Source organism: Pteropus vampyrus, unplaced genomic scaffold (assembly GCF_000151845.1).
Source record: "Pteropus vampyrus isolate Shadow unplaced genomic scaffold, Pvam_2.0 Scaffold261, whole genome shotgun sequence".
Taxonomy (NCBI): Eukaryota; Metazoa; Chordata; class Mammalia; order Chiroptera; family Pteropodidae; genus Pteropus; species Pteropus vampyrus.
In genome coordinates this window covers 3397173-3407728 of record NW_011889042.1, presented here as the reverse complement: position 1 = coordinate 3407728, position 10556 = coordinate 3397173, and the positions used below count along the sequence as shown (strand labels likewise).

The 10556-nt window shown below is 47.0% G+C and overlaps 1 protein-coding gene and 1 pseudogene across 1 annotated transcript in view; one reads left to right on the top strand and one right to left on the bottom strand.

Moving 5' to 3' along the window:
• LOC105302139 (RNA-binding protein Musashi homolog 2) overlaps positions 1-10556 on the top strand; it is a 264916-nt gene that overhangs the window by 93429 nt on the left and 160931 nt on the right. The window lies entirely within an intron of this gene.
• LOC105302143 lies at positions 4715-5146 on the bottom strand (annotated as a pseudogene).

Here is a 10556-nt window from a genome sequence, read left to right as displayed (position 1 = left end):
TAAGCAAAGGGGCCAGAAGACGTTCAGGGGACTGGACCAGGGGGCATGTGTCTTGGGGGGACAGAGAGAGGTGAGGATGGAAGGCAGGGTCAAGGCCAGCTGGTATTGGGCTGAGTGCTTGGACATTTGCCTGTGGGCACTGGGACACGTGGAAACTCGAACTGGTCTTTCAGGATAAGTAACCAGGCTACACTGAGTGGAGTGATCAAGAGTGTGAGTGATCACAGGAAGGAGATCATCGTGTGGTAGGTCCAGACTATGGGTTCAAGGTCCTGAAACTAAGAGGCATGTTGAAGATTTAAGAAAGGATGATATGGCGGTCGCATCGAAGGAAGAAATGACAGGATCGGACAGGAGCTTGGGAGAAGGAAAGGTCAATGACGGTATAAAGATTTCGGCCCATGAGAAGCGGTGGTCCACTCATGGAACTGGAATTTGGGGGAAAGGCATGTCGTCCTTATTAAAACGTGTGGGGTTTTGAGGTCCTGGAACATCCACATGGCAGGAAACCATCGGCAGGCAGGAGGAGGGAGGCCTTCCAATGTAGCTGAACAAATTGACAGAGTTAACTGTCATTCCCTAATAATATGCAGATATTCCTTGCTTTCCAAAAGAAGTTTTCGCCAGAGTTTCTTACACAAGGATTCGTGCAACTTTATAGTGTATGCACTATATTGCACGGGGTGGCAAACCTGAAAGAGTGAAATTTAAAGTAAAGGCTATGTTCACACTTATTTGGTATGGTTGTCCGGCGTCTTGGCTTGGGGTGGGGTGTTGTATCTTTATTCAAGAGTCACTATGTAAGTCGGGGTGGGGCGACAAGGTGAAAAGCCAATAAGGAAATAAAAACAATTTCTCTGAGATTCTGTGGCTCTAGCTTTCTTCCTCTGGAACCAAAGAGAAACTTTAATGAGTTTTCCTTTGCAGGTAAAGCGCAGTTTCATTCTGTGGCTGACACTTTTCTCAATAAAGCAGCTTTCCTTTTAACCCCGCTTCCTCAGGCTCCGTCCCCCTCCTCCCTGGCCTCCTCCCCTCCTCCAGACTCTCTTTAAAATAGACTTTCATGCATGAGGAAGCATCATAATGTAATACTCGTCTTATCTTCACACGTACCCAGCAGGCATTTACAAAAGGACAGTGGGCAAGCCCGATATCTCTGCGCCAGGGAAGGCACCACATTTTCTTTTGAGACATCCTCACCTCGGTCTGTTGAGGGCGAGACCCTGACGGGGCAATTAGCCGCGTCCGGAGCTTCAGGGCTTGGGTGGCTTCCCTTCGAAAGCAGTTTCGCAGGTGCTGGACTTGTGTCCCTCGTGTCAGACAGCGCAGACGGAGTGTCCTGAAGACTTGGGGAAAACCTGTGGGGTTATTATGGCTCCTTTGGGAGATGAGAGGCATCTGTAATTTTCCATTGTGTATTTGTATGCACAGAGATGTGATAAGGATGGCTTGGGGCTTCTGTCATTTTCCAGCTGTCACGGAAGTGAACCAACGTCGCTGAGAACCAACGTCGCTGCTTTCATGGGTTGTGGATACTGTCTCTCTGTGGTTTGCGCCTAACGCCAAGTTCCCTGGAAGTTTGAGTGGTCATTGATTGCACTGTCCCTGAGGAGTAGCCTTTCTGCAGGAAGAGGTCTTCCCTGGCCTTGGGCGGGGTGGGGAGGGGGGGAGGAGTGGTGAGGAACATGGGATCTAAGCGGCTCCGCTATGCTCTCCCGAGCTGTTTGAACATCTGGATGGGTTCAGCATCTTTGATTAGAGTTGAGCAAAACGAGCTTATTCTTCATGCCTGTTGAGGGAAAACCTCCTCTTGCCCTCCTCCGCGTACGGCTTTAGGGACACGAGGGTTAGCCTGGGCAGCTAGGCAGGGGAAGGCAGATTTCTGACAGCTAAGAAATGCGTGGCAATGGTGTGTGCTGGGGCAAGGGGGCATCTGCAGAGTGATTTTCAAGCAAGTGTGGGCCCAGCCCAGACTCACAAACCTCCCGAGGATGCTAATGTACATTGAGATGGTAAATGTTTTCTTACAGTTGCATCCGTAATTCCCTTGGTATTACGCTATGGAAAATCTTTTCTTATTTCTCTCCCGTTTATTTCACCTCCAAGATTCTTTTATGATGAATCAGTCTTTTTCTCTCTCTCTGTCATTCTCCTGTCTGTCTGTATTTCTCTGTGCGTGTGTCTCTCTCTGTCGGTGTCTGTCTCCCTCTGTCTGTATTTCTCTGTCTCTCCTCCTCCCCACCACCGCCTACCTTCTGCACCCACCCCCACCCCAGTGACTAGTAGCATTAAGACCAGGGCTTTTCCTTACAAATGCAATGTGTCCTCTTCAAAGTGGGAGTCTGTGTACTTATTCCAAAGATCTCGCCTTTGCTCTGAGCATTTCAAAGCTTTCACTGTGAACTCATAGTCAGACTCTGTGGCATTTTCTTCTGAATATCCTCACTGGTGATAAATCTTTGGCCTTTGAAAGTGGATGTGATTTTTGGAAACCATCACCAGCCTTAGCTCCAAGTGACTTAAGGCCAAGATTGATTATGCTGTTTTTGGACCAAAATGCAGCAGGACTATAAAATAATAAGACTAGTTGTCTTGCATGACTTGGGAACTGACTAGAAGGGAATTCCTCCCCCCCCCAAAAAAATCTCGAAAAAATTATTTGAAGTCTTAGTCAATAAAGACAAGGCCTTTCACGCTAAGTTCTTTGAAGGGGACGATGGCCATTTGGTGTCCATCCTGATGTGTTTGTTTACAAGCAATAAGACAGAGGTTGTGGTTTTTTTTTTTTTTTTTTTTAATCCTTGCTGTGCATTAGGCATTGGACCAAGCCAGCTGGCGCTACATAAAGGGCCAGGGCCATTTATGAGTTAGTGAAGGTCCAGCACGGGGCACATTGTCCTTTTGGAACTCGTGCAGCGGATTAGCAGCGGCTGGGTTTGGGTACCGCCCTGAGTGCATTCCGCTCACCCTCCCCTTGCGGGCGGTTACCACTGGCAGCTGTGGGAAGCCCACCCCACTGGGCTGGGCATGCAGTTCTGCACTGATGGGAATCCACCATCACCTGGGCCACAAGTTGTGACCACACTGCCCCTTCGTCTGCTGCCCTCGCCCACACAGAACCCCCAAACTTCTGGCCCCTATGGAGCACAGAAGTTGAGGTATCTGTACTGACAGCCTGTTCTTTCTCATCCTGCCTCCAGGAAAATCAACCCATTTGCTACATGAATGACTTAATAAAGTGAAAACTCAAAGGACAGGACCTTAAATCTCATTTTGCAGTGATGCATGCAGAATCTATCTGAGGGCTACAGGTTGAGGTCTTTAGTAAGGCCGGAAAGGGTCGATGCTGGCTGGCTGTGAGGAAGTCTGGAGGTGCTTTCTTTGAGGAGAGAAGAAAAGCCATACCACAAGACCGAAGTCCCTTTTCAGAAGGCCTCCTGTGAAGCTTGTATTTTATCCCAGAACGTGATGTTTTGGTTTTAAATGGTATCAGATGTGTGAGGTTGACGTGCCATGGGAAACAAGAGTGCAGCTCACACAGATATGCTAATGAGCCCAGTGGGACCAGCAGGGAGTGGGGGTGGGGAGGTGCGGGGAGGCTAGGACCCTGAGATGCAGGGCCCTTGCTGAAGTCCTGTGAGAGGAAGCCTGCACTTGGCTGGCTGAAGTGCTGCAGGAGGTGTGTTCTTGGTGTTCTTGCAGAGGTAGCAGTGGTCAGAGGCCTCGGGGCCATCACCTGGCCCCTTAGGACAGAGTCCTAAATCCGAAGCGTTGGATCAGCTTCAATGGAAAATGGTGCCTAGGGTCCAGGTGAGAGTACACCTGGGTCAGAGTGGCTTAAAGTCATCGCAGAAATCGTCAGGGATCCTGGGGCAGCCCTGCCTCTCTTTTCCCAGTCTGAGAGATGGGGCGAGCGCTGTTTCTCGAGGGTGTGGAGGGTTTATGAGCTGCCATTTGAAAACTGCTTGGGAGGTGAATTGGGAGTGCTAAGTATTACTATTTCATGTGGAAGTCTGAAAATAACCTCGCTTGAGCGTTCTGATAAATAACTGAATCAGGCCAGCAAGGGAGAACTCACAGCTGTCTAGGGAGTGTTTCTTTTAAATATTTTTTCTCTCAAGCAGAAAGGAAGATTGAGGGAGCAGGAGCACTCGTGCCCTGCATTTTCCCATCCACCGAGGGAAGCCTATCGAGTCAGGGAGGCAATGCCAGGAAGCCTTGACACCGTGGGGGGCACCCCGATCTTTGGCTTTTTTTAAACTCCAGACCCAAGGCATTTCCAGCCAAGTGAAATCCCACCCGTGTTAACTCGATTGTGCCCCCATGTGAACACTTTCCCAAGGTCTTTGGTTTTTCAGAACTTTCCCATCCTGCAAGACCTGGCTTCACTCCATCTTCTGCTGGGAAGCCGTGCCTCGAGATTTGGCCCCACGGTGATTTCACCATTACTCTTATTCCAGCACCTCATTTTGCCGTGATAAACCACTGCTTTGGTGCTTTGGTTTTAAATATCTGTTTCAGTTTGTCCCTCCAACTGGGGTATGGGATGCAGAAGCAGTGCTTTGGTGACATGTGCCGGTGACATGTTCCTGCATATGTTGGTGACATGTTCTGCCACGTGTTTGTTGATTGTGCATTCGTTTATTTAAAAGAAGAAGAAGAAGAAGAAAAGACAAGCTCTGGCCAGTTTTATTAAAGAAAAAATTTGCACAATTTACTTTTCATCAGTTTGTTCTGACATGTTTCTAATCGCATCAGACTCACCTGGATCAGTGATAGCTAGTGTGCATATTCTGGTCTTTGTCACACACTGTGCCCAGTTCGGTATTGTTGCCACTGTAGTGATGGACACCAGTCTGGCCAACATGGCGTAGTACTCTTTTCAGATTTCCTTGAGGCTGGGCGGTTTTTGGCGAGGATGATCGCTTTGCCTTGTCTGATCATTTTTAGAGTCTTGCTTGTACCCCAGTACGCACTTCCCACCTTTCAGAGCAGGTTGGAACCTAGAGCTGATCGACTCCAGTGACCTTTCATCTTTGTCGCATCCACCATCTTCCTGCCTTAGGCGTAGGGTGGCCCCCAGCCAAGAGCAGCCGCCTGTCCCTTCATCCTTAAATTGGACCGTCGCACCACTGCTCTGTCCCATGCAGCTCCTCTCTCTCCTCCTCCTCCTGGCTCAGTCCTATGAGGTTTTCTACAGGCTTCTTTGGATATGGACGGTCTTGGTATGGACCATCCTTGGTGGGGAAGGTGCCTGGGCCCCTGGGGCCTTCTCGATGAGGTGGCGTGGGGGGAATGTTGGGATAGTGGCCCTATCCCAACATAGCCCTCCCGTTTTTATCCTACCCTGATGCTTTATAGCAAGATGTTAATAAGCTCTGTCTTTACTGGTGTAAGGTCATAAATAATGCTGAGTGACCCCACCCACTTCAATGACTGCTAGAGCTGGCTGGGGCAGGTACGTGCATCTGGAAATACCTTTAAAGACATAGATTTATGGCACATTACGTTTTTCTCTGGCTTTAGCTCTCAGCACATAAACTGGGATTAGGAACAGGCAGTTTTAATCCCCTGGGTCAGCTCTTGTCCTGCTTCTGCCTCTCTCCATCTTGCTCTGTCCCAGAAGTGGGGTTCAGGTGTGCCTGCTCCTGTCTCCAGAAAATGGATGCTGTTGTCCCTGGAATTTCATTTTTGTTTGGTGACCATAAACTCTGGGGTATTGCTTGGCCTTAACCCTTTGGAGGATGTCAGCGCCAAGAACAGGCTTTACGTTGACTCCTGGTCTAGCCCCATAAGTGGGTCAGCCAGAGTGGAGCCCCAGGAGCTATCTGGAAAGTGGAGAAGACAGGGGCCCTGTCCTCAGGGAACTTATCCTCCAGAAGGAACACACCCTGGTCAACGCAGACGTAAGGATAGCGATCCGCGGAGCAAGGCACGCAAATTATCAAACCCAGAACAAGAATTGAATATAATCAAAAGTGAGCGAATATAATAAAAAGTGAATATGATAAAAAGTAGAGCAGTGATCCACTCATTCAAATATATTGAGCAGACCCCACCACACACACACACGCCACATACCCAGAGACTGGGGAAAGGCTTGTTGAGCTGGAACTGTCATCTCCCCTTTCTGCGTGCTTTGAAATGGGGCCTGCACGAGGTGGGGACTTCTCCGCAGTGCAGGACCTGAGGCTCTAGTCTTGTTGGCTCAGAGCAGTGTCATTTACTCCACGAGGGATGTATCGTGGGTCTGGAGACATCTGGCTTGTTCCTTTCTCCCTTGTTCTCTTGTTCATGGTGATGCTATTTCCTGCAGTTCGTATAGTCAACCCTGTCTCTGCCTCTGACCCGCTGTGTCACCGTGGGCAGCAGAGGATTAAGCCCCTGCCCTCTCAGCATCAACTGGCACTCTTGGATCTTCCCCAGTCCATTTGGGGAGGTTGATTTCTGCCAAGACCCAGTATGGGCTCTCTGACTTCCTTCTGTGCCCTCCAGTTCCTTTCTGAAAGGCCAGTCCCGCATGCACCTTCACGTTGGATGAAGGTCCAGGCCCTTTGTGGCTCACGTCGGCCAGGCCCTCACTGATGGCAGCCTGGACTCTCCACTGATTTCCCTGCCCTGCTCCCTTGGCCTAGATGTCACCCCAGACCTGCTGCTCCAGCAACAGGCCCATGGTGCCTCTTTTCCTAGAATGCCCTCCTGCCATTTCCATAAACAGACAAACTGGTTTTTAACTTTTACGGCCAGGTTAGTGTCATTTTTGCTCTCAGTTTTCAGAGCCCTAGAGGACATGAATGAATGATTAAAGACTACAGAATGTCTGTATGTGCCCTACAGGGGGCTACATCTCTCTTTGAGGTGTAGAGTAATTGCTACATACCATGCAGTGATTGTGTCTTTCCCCCTGGACCTCACAAGCAATAATCAAGTCTTCCTCGTTTTAAAATCTTTGTACCTAATATGGTAGATATTTTATGTTAAATGATTTTTTAAAATGAATGACTATCTAAAAGGGGCACCACTGCCTGTAACAAATATTTCTTTCTAAATTAGAGCCTGCCCATTTGCTGAGTGAAAGGACATCATCCAGCCCAGTCGGTAGGGCCGTAACAGGCCTAGCATAAAAGAGTAGGCCCTGATGCTCTCATCACCTGTTGACACCTGCCTGAAGCAGCCACTTCAGGTGCAGACTGAATCTCCTTTCTGCGCAGATGGCACAGAAGGATCATCACTAGCAGTGGGCTTCAGATTCAGGTCCAGGGAGTGAATGACCTCAGTGAGTTAATTTCCTTACCACAGAACTTAGAAGCAGAAGAATACTAATGACTTAGTTGCAAGCAGCAGAAGCCATCTCCTGTTGGCATAGGCCTGTCTGCTTCTTTCTCGTCTGGTTTTCCATGCTTCTCAACCTTCATGGCAGGGCATGGCCGCCCCAGGCGTGGACAGGGAGGGCTGGACAGATGTTGGAGAAAGTGGCCAGCTCAAGAACATCCTTTCATAGTCAGTACTGACTGCTCAGGTAAAGCCAGCCTCTGCACTAGTTTTAATTTCACTTGGTGTCAACATCCTGACAGTTGAAACAGGAAGGGCCTCAGGTATAATGAACTATATTAGACATTTCTCCTGACCACCTCATTGAGGTGATAATAATAATGGGTGATAGCTATTTAGCTCTTCGTGCGAGCCGGAGTGCTGCACATGAATTAACATGCTCACGACATTATGCACGATGAGGTAGGTACCAACTTAGAGGTGAAGTAATGGAGGCACAGAAAAGTTGAGTGACCTGCTCAAGGTCACACAGCTAGTAGTGGTAGAGCTTGAGTTTCAGCCCAGGGAGTCTGCCTCCAGAGCTTCTGGATTTTTCCATTTGTCAGTCCTGCCGAGATGTGTCTCATCAGCAGAGCTGGGACCCTAGTCTAGGTGCCCCAATAAATACTGTTTGTGGACACATGCATCATTGGCAGAAGAACAGCGATGCCTTTTACAGACCTAGAGTCTGATGATGTCTGCAGATGGGGTTCTGCAAAAGACAGTACCACAGATCCATTCTCAGATTTACCATCGGATTTCAAATCGGTAGTGGTGGTGGTTAGGGGCCAGCGGGTCTGGGAGTATCTCTTTATTCCAGTATCTCAAAGGAGCCCAGTCCCCAGGTCCTCCACAACCTCTGTCCAACTCCTTGTGGTTCATCTGTGGTGGCCAAGGTCAGACGCCTGAGTGCCACACAGCACTTGAGATCTACTGAGGTATCATGGCTCTGGAAATTCCTGTCATTCTCTCAGAAATCCCCAGCCCTGGAGCTAAAGAGGGGGAAATTTACTGATCTGAGCAGTTAAGGAGCGATTTAATTAAAAACAAAGAGAAATTTAAATGAGTCAGCCCAAAATGTTCAAGGGCACCATCGTTGACAGAGGAGGATCTGCAGAACAGAATGGGGCTTCCTCTTAAGTTCTTGTAATGGAAGCTTAGGTTGGTGTGGGGCAGGGACTTCTCACAGTCTAGCATGTGGCAGGTATTTGTCTTTGTTAGTTTATATGGGGAAGGGTAGTAAATCTATGGGGATGTGCTGCTGGCTTCTGTGCTGTTTCACAGGGGTATTTAAAGTAACAGCACCTGACAGTTTACCAGCAGCTAAGAGGTTTTTCTGCTTCAGAAAGCAAAATATTGTATGAGTTGTGCAACTTGTATAAATGATTTGAAGAATTAGGGTGCAGCGAATAGTACCCTTTTCAGCAAAGAACTGAAGACTTCATCAAATCATGAAGTTAGCTAGTGGAGGGAAGGCAGGGGTGGGCCCATGGGGTACAGCACAGGTGTGCAGTGTGGCCTGTCATCCTTGTTTAATTTCCTTTTTCTCTGGTCCCAATTTGAATTGCCAAAATATGTTAGATTGCAGTACATTATTTCATTTGCCTGCTTTGTAATTCCTCTTTACCTCAAACAGATGAAAAACATGGCACTAAAGCAAATTGACAGCTCTTGAAATGAGAAAGATCTTTATCCTTCAGAGTGTTGATATAGAAATAAATGAAAGAAAAACATGCTTGTTGGGTCTTGAAACAGCTTGAATTGGTGCTTTTTTTTTTTTTTTTTTTTAAGGGTAGATGAGGGTTTTTCCCTCTCCCTTCTTTTTTCCCTTTTAGGGACTTGTATGGTTTGGGATTAAGTAGGAGGGTTGGTTTTTCTATCATTTCTCATTTGCAAAGATCTGAGCCATGATTTGGACATAAGGAGCAGGCCAGAGGTTTGCAAGCTTAGGGGTTAACAGAAGGAATGTGGGGTATTCAGGTTGGCTTCGTTACTTGGTTACCCCACCCCAAACAGCACGAGGGCCAATATCCAGGTGTGCTTGCTTTAGACGGAGTACCCCAACTCTCTCTGCTCCGGTCACCCCGTGCTGCCAAGAGCCCCAATTTACAATTATGAGTGTTGACAAGTATCATTTCCACACCTCATGAAATATCTCAAAACATAGAAGATCTGTGTTTCGAAAATTAAATGAAAGAGAGGGCCTTGATGGTTTAAAAAAGAAAAATTGGAAATCACTGGATTTGAGGCTCTTTTCTGAGTTTTTTTTTCTTTATCCTGTAAAATCTTTCTGAAACTTATTGTGCATTCATTTTTGTATTAGTTACTCTAGTAGGTGCTGAAGTTTGCAGAGCTGTCTGTGAAATTTCCTGATGAGACAGCGGGTGGGGACTGCCAACACAGATATTTATGTGACAAAATAGTATTTCAGAGTACTATGCCAGTGCCAAAATGAAACACGGGTAAGGCATGTGTCTTTCTACTATGAGCGTATATCTTGTTTATGCACACTTCATCCAAATCAAGAGAAATTAAGGCACAATTATTTGCATTGTAAACTGATTACTACTGGGTTTCTTCAAATAATGAGCCCCCTTGTGATTTTTTAAAAATTATTATAAATTTTTATTTTAAAGTAGTGTAGGACTCACAAAAAGTTGTAAAAATAGTACAAAGAGCACTTGTGTAGCCTTCACCCAGCTTCCCACAATGATAATATCTCCCATAATCATAGCACATTGTGAAAACCAGGAAATTAATGTTGGTACGTCATCAGTTTTAACAGGCATGTGTGTGTGCATGCGCACATACGTGTAGTTCTTAGAAATTTTATCACAAATGTAGACTCAAATGACCATCACCATTATCAAGATACAGAAGTGTTTCGTCATCACACAGAAATCCTTATGTAATAGTCACCTCCTTCCCCCACCCCTAACCCCTGACAACTATCACTGTAATTTTGTCATTTCGAGAATGTTATAGAAATGGAATCATACAGTATGGAGTAAGCCTTTGAGATTGACATTTTGCAGTCAGCATGATTCCTGTGAGACCCATCCACGTTGTGTACCAGTACTAGTTTGTTTCTTTTTATTGCGAGAAGTGTCCCACTGTAGGATGCCTCGTGGTTTGTTCTTCTGTTCCCCAGCTCTCTGAAATATGGTTATTTGCAATGACTCATTATAGCACAGTACATAAAGCAAGGTACCCTTATGAGGGTAAACCTCGCTCATCCATACAGA